This window comes from Ranitomeya imitator, chromosome 5 (genome assembly GCF_032444005.1).
Source record: "Ranitomeya imitator isolate aRanImi1 chromosome 5, aRanImi1.pri, whole genome shotgun sequence".
Lineage (NCBI taxonomy): Eukaryota > Metazoa > Chordata > Amphibia > Anura > Dendrobatidae > Ranitomeya > Ranitomeya imitator.
Window position 1 is genome coordinate 635,317,104 of NC_091286.1, and position 15,438 is coordinate 635,332,541.

Below are 15,438 nucleotides of genomic sequence, written 5' to 3' on the forward strand. Positions count from 1 at the left end.
TTGATTTCCTTTCTCAAACCAGGGCTTAGCTTACGGGCTAATTAGTTATATATTTTGATAGATCTGATTTTTATGGGTGTGGCGAGAGCATTTTTTTTTAACTATTTGTTATTATTTTATTTTTAAATTGAGAAAAGGGGGTTGAATCGACTTCTTCTATACTTTTACTGTCTTTTTTAAATATTTTTAAAATAATTGTTTTTATTTTTTTTCTTCCTAGTCCCCATGGGGAACTTGAACCTGATATCATCTGATACACTGTAATAGTAAAGTATTGCAGTGTTTAGAGAATATAACGTTTTCCTAGGAAGCCTAGTCACAGGCTGGGCTTCATAGGAGGACTAGGTTGGCAGTGACATTGGACGCCAGCAGTCTCCCAGCTTCCATAGCAGCCCATGAGCTCCCCACAATCGCATCCGCCTGGTTTGGTGGGGCTTTGTTTGTTTTATTGGACCCTCTCTATATTCCCTCAGCTGACAGAGGACCTACTATCATGTCCTATGTTGGGAAGGGATGAAAGCCAAATTATTTATCATGGTCTATGGTCTCTATCAGGGAAACCATGAATAGAAATTATTAGAAAAATACCAAAGTTGAAGCTCCCGGATACAATGCACAATCCGTAGCAAAGCCGTGTTCTACCATGTGGGCACCCCCAAGAAAAAAATGACCCTAAAATACAAAAAAAAAAACAGTCCAAAAAATATTTGCCAGTGAAATTAAAAAAGCAGCTAATCGCTCAGAAAATGACCCGAAGAAGTGAAAAAAAGATGCTTCAGGTTTACAATACTCCAGCAAAAGGTGAGTTTCAAAAGATATAGTGTGAACACAGCCTTATGGACACCACCATATTACACGGTAGGGAGGTTGTTTTTTTGAGAAGGTCAAAAACAATACATTTTCGAGTGGAAACCACTTCAGGAAATGTTCCTTCTCTGGGTAGGTTTTAGATGCGTTTTTTTTTTTGTTTCTTGACAAAGTTTTGAAAAGTTTTTGAAAATTTTTTTTCCAAAGCGTTTTTTTCACCCTTTTGATTTCTGGGCCTAGTATGGAGCCAATTCCATCACAAACTGCTTCAAAGAAGTGACATGCACTTATACTTTGTCTAGACACCTGCAGCTGAAAGAAATGCTGAAAAAACTGAACATATGACCAGCAAAGATGTGGTGTTACAATAGAAAGGAATAGGAGGAGTCTTTCAATTGTTTTGATGAGCTTTTTTTCAGGCATTTTCTGTATCATTTTCTGTGGATATGCCATAAATATGAAATATGGAAATACCCTTTTAAAGCTGTTGAGCACAGCATAAAATCTATAGAATGTGCCATGTTTATGTCTTAGGCTACGTTCACATTAGCGTTGCGCCGCCGTTGCGTCGGCGACGCAGCGGCGACGCAGCGGCGACGCGCCCCTATGTTTAACATAGGGGACGCGTGCGTTGTTTTGGTGGCGTTTTTCGCCACGTGCGTCGTTTCCGACGCTAGCGTCGGACGCAAGAAAACGCTACATGTAGCATTTTCTGTGCGTCCGATTTTCGTCAAAAACGACGCACGCGTCGCAAAACGCGCGCGTTTTTGCGCGCGTTTGCGCGCGTTTTTACGTGCGTCGCGCGTTGCGTCGCCGACGCAGGGCGGCGCAACGCTAGTGTGAACCTAGCCTTATATGGCAGAGAGACCTCTGTACCCATTGCATCTACCATTTCAGTGCCCTCTACACTAAAGGTACCTTCACACATAACGATATCCTTAACGATATCGTTGCTTTTTGTGACGTAGCAACGATATCGTTAAGGAAATCGTTCTGTGTGACAGCGACCAACGATCAGGCCCCTGCTGGGAGATCGTTGGTCGCTGAACAAAGTCCAGAACTTTATTTCGTCGCTGGATCTCCCGTGGACATCGCTGGATCGGCGTGTGTGACACCGATCCAGCGATGTCTTCACTGGTAACCAGGGTAAACATCGGGTAACTAAGCGCAGGGCCGCGCTTAGTAACCCGATGTTTACCCTGGTTACCAGCGTAAAAGTAAAAAAAAAAAAACAGTACATACTTACCTACCGCTGTCTGTCCTCCAGCGCTGTGCTCTGCTTCTCTGGTCTGGCTGTGAGCGTCGGTCAGCCGGAAAGCAGAGCGGTGACGTCACCGCTCTGCTTTCCGGCCGCTGTGCTCACAGCCAGACCAGAGAAGCAGAGCGCCGGGGACAGACAGCGGTAGGTAAGTATGTACTGTTTGTTTTTTTTTTTACTTTTACGCTGGTAACCAGGGTAAACATCGGGTTACTAAGCGCGGCCCTGCGCTTAGTTACCCGATGTTTACCCTGGTTACCCGGGGACTTCGGGATCGTTGGTCGCTGGAGAGCTGTCTGTGTGACAGCTCTCCAGCGACCGAACAGCGACGCTGCAGCGATCCGGATCGTTGTCGGTATCGCTGCAGCGTCGCTTAATGTGAAGGGGCCTTTAGCTACAAGTCCCCCCTTTTGAGCTAGATATTTTTTCTATATAATTTCCGCTGGGTAGGTGTCTGAACATTTGGGCTCCATTTCTGCTCTTCCCCTTCTATATTGAGGTCGGCTGACACTAGAAAAGGTTTTAATATTAAAGATAGGACCATCCCAATTGGGTTCACCTTGACGCAGTGGGATTGCTTTTATGCTTTTTTTTTAATAAAAATACTGTTAACTGAGTACCCTATACTATTTACATATAGTATTACTATACAGAGTATATGCTCATTTTGTTTTTGTTTTTGATTTTGTTTTGTTCATCGCACGTATATGAAGTTATGTTCCGTCTCATTTCTTTGGTTTTGCTCTGACTCCAAGCATGGCACCTACAGTTCTGGCAAAAACTAAGAGACCACCACATCAAATCCCTGTCATGGGCAGCCCAATCTCCAGACCTGAACCCCATTCAAAATCTCTGGAATGTAATCAAGAGGATGATAAATAGTCACAAGCCATCAAACAAAGAAGAACTGCTTACATTTTTGGGCCAGAAGCAGTGAGAAAGACTGGTGGAAAGCATGCCAAGACGCATGAAAGCTGTGTTTAAAAATTATGGTTATTCCACAAAATATTGATTTCTGAACTCTTCCTGAGTTAAAAAATTAGTATTGTTGTTTCTAAATGATTATGAACTTGTTTTCTTTGCAATATTCGAGGTCTGAAAGCACTGGGGTTTTTTTTTTTGTTATTTTGACCATTTCTCCTTTTCAGAAAAAAAAAATGCAAAATTTATTGCTTGGAAATTCGGAGACATGTTGTCAGAAGTTTATAGACTAAAAGAACAATTTACATTTTACTCAAAACATACCTATAAAGAGAAAAATCAAACTGAACATTTTGCAGTGGTCTCTTAATTTTTCCCAGAGCTGTACTATTAGTGAGTTGTAATGTAAGTCGTAATAGATGCTAGTCCCATTTCAGAAAAAGTAACAGATTTTTTAATAACTTGGCAGAAAAGGGCTGTTTGGGTGTTCTATCAAATTTTACCAAAATTTTTCCAACTCCTTCCATTCCCTCTACATTGGCCTTTAAAAATGTAACTCTACAATCTGGCCATTATTGCGTTCTGTTCATTTTTGGCAAAGGAAAATCGGATCTGTGACGCTTGGCATGCCATAAATGCCATGGATGGTGACATATGATGCCAGTGTCGCCCCCCACCCTTCCATCCTTCAGTATCAAAGTCAATTAAAATTCTACCATGTTGTGGATGTAATTTCTTGCACACTTCCTCTCACCTCACAACGGAAAGGACTGCTGTTGGACAAGGCTTGCTCTCTGTCCTTTGAAAGAGCCAGTTGTTCCTTTTTCTTGGTTTTGAATGGAACAATTATCAGTAATTATTGGGAAATGAGCAAGAGTCAAGGCAATTTCGTAGCCACCCAGAATAAACTGAGCATTGTTGAAGGGTCATTCTGGGGCTTTCAGTAGTCCCATGTTTTAGATTAACATTCTGTAATAGTTACATTTGACAGTTTCCTCTTTGCAGACTCATTGGAGAACAAGCATTCATGCCGCTGGAGGAGAAATCAGCTTGAAATTCAAACCTTCTGTTCCTCCGCTACAATAATTAAAACGTTATATTCCTGGTAATTACATCACTTTATCTCACATTACTGATTTACATTCATCGCAGAACATCTAGAACATCTGACATCAAGAAAGTCGGACTTGTTTACCATTTTTTTTATAAGGAAATCTGGATTTCTGGTCTGCAGAATGTAATCCGCTATCAATAGACTAGACCACATTGGGAATTAATAGAATATTTCAAGATTTTTTTTGTCTTTTTTCACATCATGTTTGGCAGCGTTCCCTTTTTGTCGCTTACTACCCCCTTGTGCCTAATCGAAAAATACATTTATTTATTTTTTTCGTGTAGCTGTAAATATAGTCTCCAAGCTTGGAATCGTTAATCCCATCTACATACACTATATGATAAAAGGATTGGGACACCTACACATTACACTTATAGGATCTTTTATGACCTTATATGATCATTCAAAATCCATAGGCATTAATATGGGGTTGGAGATATGCAACTTAGAATGAAGAGTAGAGTTGATCGAATATGTTCGGAATCGGTCGCCGAATCTGAATTTGCCATATTCGTGCCGAATTTATGTTTGACAATCGATTCCAAACATATTCAATCATTTTTACTCCCATTGACTCCAATGACGTTCGGCTGTGTTCGGCGAATATTGCAAATACAATATTCACCACCAATCGCCAAAACCGAATTTTGAAAAATTCACTCAAATCTAATGAAAAGCCTTTGTGGAATCCGCTTCTTGTAGAGTGATGCAGTTGTGCTCCTTTTTAGGTTTCCTTGGCATTAACAGCTGGTCACAGAGGGTTTAATCAGTTAGACCAGCGGCGATCAGCTGATTGACAAGGCAGCTTGCTTAACCCCTCTGTGACCTTAGACATACTATCCCGTCGAGGTGCCCTGGGCTTATCTGACCCTGGACGGGATAGTACGTCATAGCCGATCGGCCGCGCCCACGGGGGGAGCGCGGCCAATCGCGGCCGGGTGTCAGCTGCTTATCGCAGCTGACATCCGGCACTATGTGCCAGGAGCGGTCACGGACCGCCCCCGGCACATTAACCCCTGGCACACCGCGATCAAAGATGATCGCGATGTGCCGGCGGTGCAGGGAAGCACCGCGCAGGGAGGGGGCTCCCTGCGGGCTTCCCTGAGACCCCCGGAGCAACGCGATGTGATCGCGTTGCTGCGAGGGTCTCACCTCCCTCCCTGCTCCCTCCAGCCCCGGATCCAAGATGGCCGCGGATCCGGGTCCTGCAGGGAGGGAGGTGGCTTCACAGAGCCTGCTCAGAGCAGGCACTGTGAAGCCTGCAGCGCTGCATGTCAGATCAGTGATCTGACAGAGTGCTGTGCAAACTGTCAGATCACTGATCTGTGATGTCCCCCCCTGGGACAAAGTAAAAAAGTAAAAAAAAATTTTTCCAAATGTGTAAAAAAAATAAAAAAAAATATTCCAAAATAATGAAAAAAAAAAAAAATATTATTCCCATAAATACATTTCTTCATCTAAATAAAAAAACAAAACAATAAAAGTACACATATTTAGTATCGCCGCGTCCGTAACGACCCGACCTATAAAACTGTCCCACTAGTTAACCCCTTCAGTAAACACCGTAAGAAAAAAAAAAAAAAACGAGGCAAAAAACAACGCTTTATTTTCATACCGCCGAACAAAAAGTGGAATAACACGCGATCAAAAGGAGAGATATAAATAACCATGGTACCGCTGAAAGCATCATATTGTCCCGCAAAAAAAGAGCCGCCATACAGCATCATCAGCAAAAAAATAAAAAAGTTATAGTCCTGAGAATAAAGCGATGCAAAAATAATTATTTTTTCTGTAAAATAGTTTTTATCGTATAAAAGCGCCAAACCATAAAAAAATGATATAAATGAGGTATCGCCGTAATCGTACTGACCCGAAGAATAAAACTGCTTTATCAATTTTACCAAACGCGGAACGGTATAAACGCCTCCCCCAATAGAAATTCATGAATAGCTGGCTTTTGGTCATTCTTCCTCACAAAAATCGGAATAAAAAGCGATCAAAAAATGTCACGTGCCCAAAAATGTTTTCAATAAAAACGTCAACTCGTCCCGCAAAAAACAAGACCTCACATGACTCTGTGGACCAAAATATGGAAAAATTATAGCTCTCAAAATGTGGTATTGCAAAAAATATTTTTTGCAATAAAAAGGGTCTTTCAGTGTGTGATGGCTGCCAATCATAAAAATCCGCTAAAAAACTCACTATAAAAGTAAATCAAACCCCCCTTCATCACCCCCTTAGTTAGGGAAAAATAAAAAAAAATGTATTTATTTCCATTTTCCCATTAGGGCTAGGGTTAGGGCTAGGGTTAGGGCTAGGGCTAGGGTTAGGGCTAGGGCTAGGGTTAGGGCTAGGGTTAGGGTTAGGGCTAGGGCTAGGGCTAGGGTTAGGGCTAGGGTTAGGGCTAGGGTTAGGGCTAGGGTTAGGGCTAGGGTTAGGGTTAGGGCTAGGGTTAGGGCTAGGGTTAGGGCTAGGGTTAGGGTTAGGGCTAGGGTTAGGGCTAGGGTTAGGGTTAGGGTTGGGGCTACAGTTAGGGTTGGGGCTAAAGTTAGGGTTAGGGTTTAGATTACATTTACAGTTGGGAATAGGGTTGGGATTAGGGTTAGGGGTGTGTCAGGGTTAGAGGTGTGGTTAGGGTTACCGTTGGAATTAGGGTTAGGGGTGTGTTTAGATTAGGGTTTCAGTTATAATTGGGGGGTTTCCACTGTTTCGGCACATCAGGGGCTCTCCAAACACGACATGGCGTCCGATCTCAATTCCAGCCAATTCTGCGTTGAAAAAGTAAAACAGTGCTCCTTCCCTTCCGAGCTCTCCTGTGTGCCCAAACAGGGGTTTACCCCAACATATGGGGTATCAGCGTACTCAGGACAAATTGGACAACAACTTTTGTGGACCAATTTCTACTGTTACCCTTGGGAAAATACAAAACTGGGGGCTAAAAAATAATTTTTGTGGGAAAACAAAAAGATTTTTTATTTTCACGGCTCTGCGTTATAAACTGTAGTGAAACACTTGGGGGTTCAAAGTTCTCACAACACATCTAGATAAGTTCATTGAGGGGTCTAGTTTCCAATATGGGGTCACTTGTGGGGGGTTTCTACTGTTTAGGTACATTAGGGGCTCTGCAAACGCAATGTGACGCCTGCAGACCAATCCATCTAAGTCTGCATTCCAAATGATGCTCCTTCCCTTCCGAGCCCTCCCATTCGCCCAAACGGTGGTTCCCCCCCACATATCGGGTATCAGCGTACTCAGGACAAATTGGACAACAACATTTAGGGTCCAATTTCTCCTGCTAACCTTGGAAAAATACAAAACTGGGGGCTAAAATATAATTTTTGTGGAAAAAAAAATATTTTTTATTTGCATGGCTCTGCGTTATAAACTGTAGTGAAATACTTAAGGGTTCAAAGCTCTCACAACACATCAAGATGAGTTCCTTAGGGGGTCTACTTTCCAAAATGGTGTCACTTGTGGGGGGTTTCTACTGTTTAGCTACATTAGGGGCTCTGCAAACGCAATGTGACGCCTGCAGACCATTCCATCTAAGTCTGCATTCCAAATGGCGCTCCTTCCCTTCCGAACCCTCCCATGCGCCCAAACGGTGGTTCCCCCCCACATATGGGGTATCAGCGTACTCAGGACAAATTGGACAACAACTTTTGGGGTCCAATTTCTCCTGTTACCCTAGGGAAAATACAAAACTGGGGGCTAAAAATAATTTTTGTGGGAAAAAAATTTTGTTTTATTTTTATGGCTCTGCATTATAAACTTCTGTGAAGCCCTTGGTGGGTCAAAGTGCTCACCACACATCCAGATAAGTTCCTTAGGGGGTCTACTTTCCAAAATGGTGTCACTTGTGGGGGGTTTCAATGTTTAGGCACATCAGTGGCTCTCCAAACGCAACATGGCGTCCCATCTCAATTCCTGTCAATTTTGCATTGAAAAGTCAAACGGCGCTCCTTCCCTTCCGAGCTCTCCCATGCGCCCAAACAGTGGTTTACTGCCACATATGGGGTATCAGCGTACTCGGGACAAATTGGACAACAACTTTTGAGGTCCAATTTCTTCTCTTACCCTTGGAAAAATAAAAAATTGGGGGCAAAAATATAATTTTTGTGAAAAAATATGATTTTTTATTTTTACGGTTCTGCATTATAAACTTCTGTGAAGCACTTGGTGGGTCAAAGTGCTCACCACACCTCTAGATAAGTTCCTTAGGGGGTCTACTTTCCAAAATGGTGTCACTTGTGGGGGGTTTCAATGTTTAGGCACATCAGTGGCTCTCCAAACGCAACATGGCGTCCCATCTCAATTTCTGTCAATTTTGCATTGAAAAGTCAAACTGCGCTCCTTCCCTTCCGAGCTCTCCCATGCGCCCAAACAGTGGTTTACTGCCACATATGGGGTATCAGCGTACTCAGGACAAATTGGACAACAACGTTTGAGGTCCAATTTCTTCTCTTACCCTTGGAAAAATAAAAAATTGGGGGCAAAAATATAATTTTTGTGAAAAAATATGATTTTTTATTTTTACGGTTCTCCATTATAAACTTCTGTGAAGCACTTGGTGGGTCAAAGTGCTCACCACACATCCAGATAAGTTCCTTAGGGGGTCTACTTTCCAAAATGGTGTCACTTGTGTGGGGTTTCAATGTTTAGGCACATCAGTGGCTCTCCAAACGCAACATGGCGTCCCATCTCAATTCCTGTCAATTTTGCATTGAAAAGTCAAACTGCGCTCCTTCCCTTCTGAGCTCTCCCATGCGCCCAAACAGTGGTTTACTGCCACATATGGGGTATCAGCGTACTCAGGACAAATTGGACAACAACTTTTTGGGTCCAATTTCTCCTGTTACCCTTGGTAAAATAAAACAAATTGGAGCTGAAGTAAATTTTTTGTGTAAAAAAGTTAAATGTTCATTTTTATTTAAACATTCCAAAAATTCCTATTAAACACCTGAAGGGTTAATAAACTTCTTGAATGTGGTTTTGAGCACCTTGAGGGGTGCAGTTTTTAGAATGGTGTCACACTTGGGCATTTTCTATCATATAGACCCCTCAAAATGACTTCAAATGAGACGTGGTCCCTAAAAAAAAATGGTGTTGTAAAAATGAGAAATTGCTGGTCAACTTTTAACCCTTATAACTCCCTAACAAAAAAAAAAATGGTTCCAAAATTATGCTGATGTAAAGGAGACATGTGGGAAATGTTACTTATTAAGTATTTTGTGTGACATATCTCTGTGATTTAATTGCATAAAAATTCAAAGTTTGAAAATTGCGAAATTTTCAAAATTTTCGCCAAATTTCCGTTTTTTTCACAAATAAACGCAGGTACTATCAAAGAAATTTTACCACTATCATGAAGTACAATATGTCACGAGAAAACAATGTCAGAATCACCAGGATCCGTTGAAGCGTTTCGGAGTTATAACCTCATAAAGGGACAGTGGTCAGAATTGTAAAAATTGGCCTGGTCATTGACGTGCAAACCACCCTTGGGGGTAAAGGGGTTAAAGGGAAGGTGCCATCAAAAAAAATTTTTTTTCAGAAATTGTAAAAATGTAAAGAATTAATGATTACATTTTCTTAAAAATATTATCATTTGTTTATAATTTAGTAAAATATGAAAAATAATTTGAAAAGTTTTGGAATTTCCACTTTTTAACACTAGGGGGAGCAGCTGCTGAAATTTCAGAAAAACCTAGTGTACAACTAGCTCACATTACTGCACTGCAGTAAATATGGGCGGAGTCTGCTGACGTGTGTGATGTCTCCTCTCCTCCCCTTATGGGCGTTTGCTAAGGGATAAGAGAGGAGGATATTCAGGAACCCAGTGAGCAGCCATTTTGTTGGTGACTGCAGAGTATGGCTGCTGTCACACTAGCAGTATTCGGTCAGTATTTTACCTCAGTATTTATAAGCCAAAACCAGGAGAGGAACAATTAGAGGAAAAGTATAATAGAAACATATGCACCACTTCTGTATTTATCACCCACTCCTGGTTTTAGCTACAAGTACTGAGGTAAAATACTGACCAAATAATGATAGTGTGAAGGCAGCCTTATACTGACAAGTAGACAGTCACCGAGGATGGCAGGCAGCAAAAGGATTCTGGGAGATGTGTGGTGGAGGGAGCAGGGTGACAGCAGCACAGAGTATTTCAGGAGAGCAGTGTGCTGGTCTATAGGGACCCCCTGTTCGGTGTGCGGAGCAGCCAGGGATTGTACATAGAGCGCTGTCTTTTATACACATGGATGGACCGTCTGCTCCACAGAAATCCAGGAAACATATCTGCGGATTGATGGCCTGTTCTGATCCAGACTTTGCATGCAGACCCCATTCCCCTCCTCAGATCCTGTCTTCTCCATCCTGTCCTGGCGATGTGTGAAAGCGAGGCGACAGGCGAAGTACGGGGTGACGCTGGGAAGGAAATGTAGCCATATAGTAACAATAAAAATGAGACCCCTCTCTTCAGCTGCCTCACCAGCCTTCCCCTGACTGCACCTAACTGGAGGTCACGCTGTCCCCTCTATTACCCCAGACCCGCGTGCAGGTGCTCAGCCAGAACCACCATAGAATGGGTCCGCTTTCTGAAGATAATACTGCCAGTGTTCTCACATAATACCGCCATATAGATCACACACAATACTATCAAATAGATCACACAATACTGTCATACAGTTCTCACATAATACCACCATATAGATCACACATAATACCGCCAGTGTTCTCACATACCGCCATATAGATCACACATAATACCGCCAGTGTTCTCACATACCGCCATATAGATCACACATAATACCGCCAGTGTTCTCACATACCACCATATGCTTCTCACATAATACCGCCATATAGATCACCCATAATGCCGCCACATAGATCTCACATGTATTGTAAATAAAGACTCGGCCAGAATAAAGTCCTTTATTAATCTTTTTTATACCATACCGAACGCATAATCCTCGACTCCCTCATCTCCCACAACAAAAATAATAAACCACAATGGGGAAAGACACGCAGGGGGGAGAGGAGTGCATAGGAGAGGATTAGATACTGACTGCTGAGCCGTGTATCTAATCCTGTCCTGTCAGAGGCGTAGCTAGAGCTTTTGCCGCCCGGGGCTGTTCCCGAGTTTGGCGCCCCCCCCCCCCCCCGGCTCAATACACACAAAGGTTACCAAAAACGGTTTTCCTGTTTTGTAGAACTTAAACTGGGCCTAATGGTGTCACCCCCACATGCCACACCTGTGACTTAATACCACCACACCATGACCAGGCCACATAGTGACCGAATAATACTACATACAAGGGACAAATACCACCGCACCATTTCCAGACCACATATTACCACCACATAGTGACTGAATACTACAATACTGATCAGTAATAAAAAAAAAACACAATACTATCACCATAAGTGCCAGTATTCACAGGAGATCTGTACTTAGTATGCAGTGTCTGTGTAGAGGTAATACAGAGATCACTGGTGACATTATACACAGGACCTCTATATAGTATACAGTGTATAGTGTCAGTGTATAGGTAACACTGACTCACCAGTGACGTCTCTAGGTGAAGTCCTTCATCTTTCATCCAGCACAGACCGCCATCATTCCTTCCAGCCAGGACTCGTTTCTGCAGGAAATAACACAGTTATCTCGAGCTCCGCTTGCAGAACACATTACTTAATTTTTCACAACTTCTACATTACATCACATGAAGAAAAAAAGGTGATATAGTGTCACTCTGCACAGTAACAGGACCGCCCCCCCATTTAAAACAGTATACTCAAAAAATAAAATAAATACATCACTGCAGTAATAATATCCCTTAATTAGCCCCTATGGTAATAATATTTCCCACCCTGGCCCCGTTTCTCATTCCTGGCTCCAGCCATATGTTCTCGCATCCTGCCCTCATGAGTATCCATTCTACCCCATATGTTCTCCACATCCTGCCCCACCAGCCTCCATCGTATCCGTCCTGCCCCATGATCCAATCCTGCCCCGTGTCTCCAATCATGGCCCGTATCTACATTCTGCCCATGCCTCAAGTCCTGCCCCCAGTGTGTCCAGCATATTACCCCCATGTTGTCCAGCAATCTGCCCCAGTGTGTCCAGCATATTACCCCCATGTTGTCCAGCAATCTGCCCCAGTGTGTCCAGCATATTACCCCCAGTGTGTCCAGCAAACTGCCCCAGTATGTCCAGCACTGCCCCCAGTGTGTCCAGCAATCTGCCCCAGAGTCCAGCCTTTCCCCAGTGTGTCCAGCAGTCTGCCCCAGTGTGTCCAGCATATTACCCCCAGTGTCCAGCATTGCCCCAGTGTGTCCAGCATATTACCCCCAGTGTGTCCAGCAATCTGCCCCAGTGTCCAGCATTGCCCCAGTGTGTCCAGAAGTCTGCCCCAGGGTCTCCAGCATTGCCTCAATGTGTCCAGAAATCTGCCCCAGGGTCTCCAGTATTGCCCCAGTGTGTCCAGCAATCTGCCCCATGGTCTCCTGTATTGCCCCAGTGTGTCCAGCATTCTGCCCCATGGTCTCCAGTATTGCCCCAGTGTATCCAGCAATCTGCCCCATGGTCTCCTGTATTGCCCCAGTGTGTCCAGCATTCTGCCCCATGGTCTCCAGTATTGCCCCGGTGTGTCCAGCAATCTGCCCCATGGTCTCCAGTATTGCCCCAGTATATCCAGAAGTCTGCCCAGGGTCTCCAGCATGGCCTCAATGTGTCCTGAAATCTGCCCCATGGTCTCCAGTATTCAGTGTGTCCAGCAATCTGCCCCATAGTCTCCTGTATTGCCCCAGTGTGTCCAGCATTCTGCCCCATGGTCTCCAGTATTTCCCCAGTGTGTCCAGCATTCTGCCCCATGGTCTCCAGTATTGCCCCAGTGTGTCCAGCAATCTGCCCCATGGTCTCCTGTATTGCCCCAGTGTGTCCAGCAATCTGCCCCATGGTCTCCTGTATTGCCCCAGTGTGTCCAGCAATCTGCCCCATGGTCTCCTGTATTGCCCCAGTGTGTCCAGCAATCTGCCCCATGGTCTCCTGTATTGCCCCAGTGTGTCCAGCATTCTGCCACATGGTCTCCTGTATTGCCCCAGTGTGTCCAGCAATCTGCCCCATGGTCTCCAGTATTGCCCCAGTGTGTCCAGCAATCTGCCCCATGGTCTCCTGTATTGCCCCAGTGTGTCCAGCAATCTGCCCCATGGTCTCATGTATTGCCCCAGTGTGTCCAGCAATCTGCCCCATGGTCTCATGTATTGCCCCAGTGTGTCCAGCAATCTGCCCCATGGTCTCCAGTATTGCCCCAGTGTGTCCAGCATTGCCCCAGCCCCAGACAGTCAGACATAAAGAAAAAAAAAAAAAGTAAAATCCTCACCTCTCCCGTTCCTAGCGCAGGTCCGGTGCAGTCAGCGTCTCTCCGGCTCTGCGACGCTCAGGACAGAGAGGCAGAGCGGCGCGCACAGTAGTGACGTCATCGCGCCCTCTGCTCTGAGACGTCGCAGAGTCAGAGGACGCTGTAGCTGCCGGCGCCGCAGGAACCAGGAGAGGTGAGTATAGAGCGGGGGGCGGGGTCCGGTGGTGGGGGGAGCTGGCCCTGGTCGTGGCGGCGGACGGCGCCGCCCGAAGATTTAAAGGGGCGTCTTTTTTTTTTTTTTTTTTTTTCTTCTCCTGCAGCGCCGGCCGCCCCCCGCATTGTGCCGCCCGGGGCGGACCGCCCCCCCCCGCACCCCCCTTCCTACGCCACTGTGTCCTGTGTGATACTGTGCTGCGCCGTGTATCTAATCCTATCTTGTGTGATACTGTACACAGGACAGGATTAGCTACACAAGACTAGATTAGCTACACAGGACAGAGGTAGCAGTGGAAGATGGTATATAGAGGCAGGCAGCAGTGGTAGATGGTATATAGAGGCAGGCAGCAGTGGTAGATGGTATATAGAGGCAGGCAGCAGTCGTAGATGGTATATAGAGGCAGGCAGCAGTGGTAGATGGTATATAGAGGCAGGCAGCAGTGGTATATAGTGGCTGGTAGCAGTGGTATATAGTGGCTGGTAGCAGTGGTATATAGGGGCTGGTAGCAGTGGTATATAGGGGCTAGTAGCAGTGGTATATAGGGGCTGGTAGCAGTGGTATATAGGGGCAGGTAGCAGTGGTATATAGTGGCTGGTAGCAGTGGTATATAGGGGCTAGTAGCAGTGGTATATAGGGGCTGGTAGCAGTGGTATATAGGGGCTAGTAGCAGTGGTATATAGGGGCTAGTAGCAGTGGTATATAGGGGCTAGTAGCAGTGGTATATAGGAGCAGGCAGCAGTGGTATATAGGGGCTAGTAGCAGTGGTATATAGTGGCTGGTAGCAGTGGTATATAGGGGCTAGTAGCAGTGGTATATAGGGGCTAGTAGCAGTGGTATATAGGGGCTAGTAGCAGTGGTATATAGTGGCTGGTAGCAGTGGTATATAGGGGCTAGTAGCAGTGGTATATAGGGGCAGGTAGCAGTGGTATATAGGAGCAGGTAGCAGTGGTATATAGGGGCTAGTAGCAGTGGTATATAGGGGCTAGTAGCAGTGGTAGATAGGGGCTAGTAGCAGTGGTATATAGGGGCTAGTAGCAGTGGTATATAGGGGCAGGTAGCAGTGGTATATAGGGGCTAGTAGCAGTGGTATATAGGGGCTAGTAGCAGTGGTATATAGGAGCAGGTAGCAGTGGTATATAGGGGCTAGTAGCAGTGGTATATAGGGGCTAGTAGCAGTGGTATATAGGGGCTAGTAGCAGTGGTATATAGGGGCTGGTAGCAGTGGTATATAGGAGCAGGTAGCAGTGGTATATAGGGGCTGGTAGCAGTGGTATATAGGGGCTAGTAGCAGTGGTATATAGGGGCAGGTAGCAGTGGTATATAGGGGCAGGTAGCAGTGGTATATAGGAACAGGTAGCAGTGGTATATAGGGGCTAGTAGCAGTGGTATATAGGAGCAGGTAGCAGTGGTATATAGGGGCTAGTAGCAGTGGTATATAGGGGCTAGTAGCAGTGGTATATAGGGGCTAGTAGCAGTGGTATATAGGGGCTAGTAGCAGTGGTATATAGGGGCTAGTAGCAGTGGTATATAGGGGGAGGTAGCAGTGGTATATAGGGGCAGGTAGCAGTGGTATATAGGGGCAGGTAGCAGTGGTATATAGGGGCTGGTAGCAGTGGTATATAGGGGCAGGTAGCAGTGGTATATAGGGGCAGGTAGCAGTGGTATATAGGGGCAGGTAGCAGTGGTATATAGGGGCAGGTAGCAGTGGTATATAAGGGCTGGTAGCAGTGGTATATAGGGACAGGTAGCAGTGGTATAT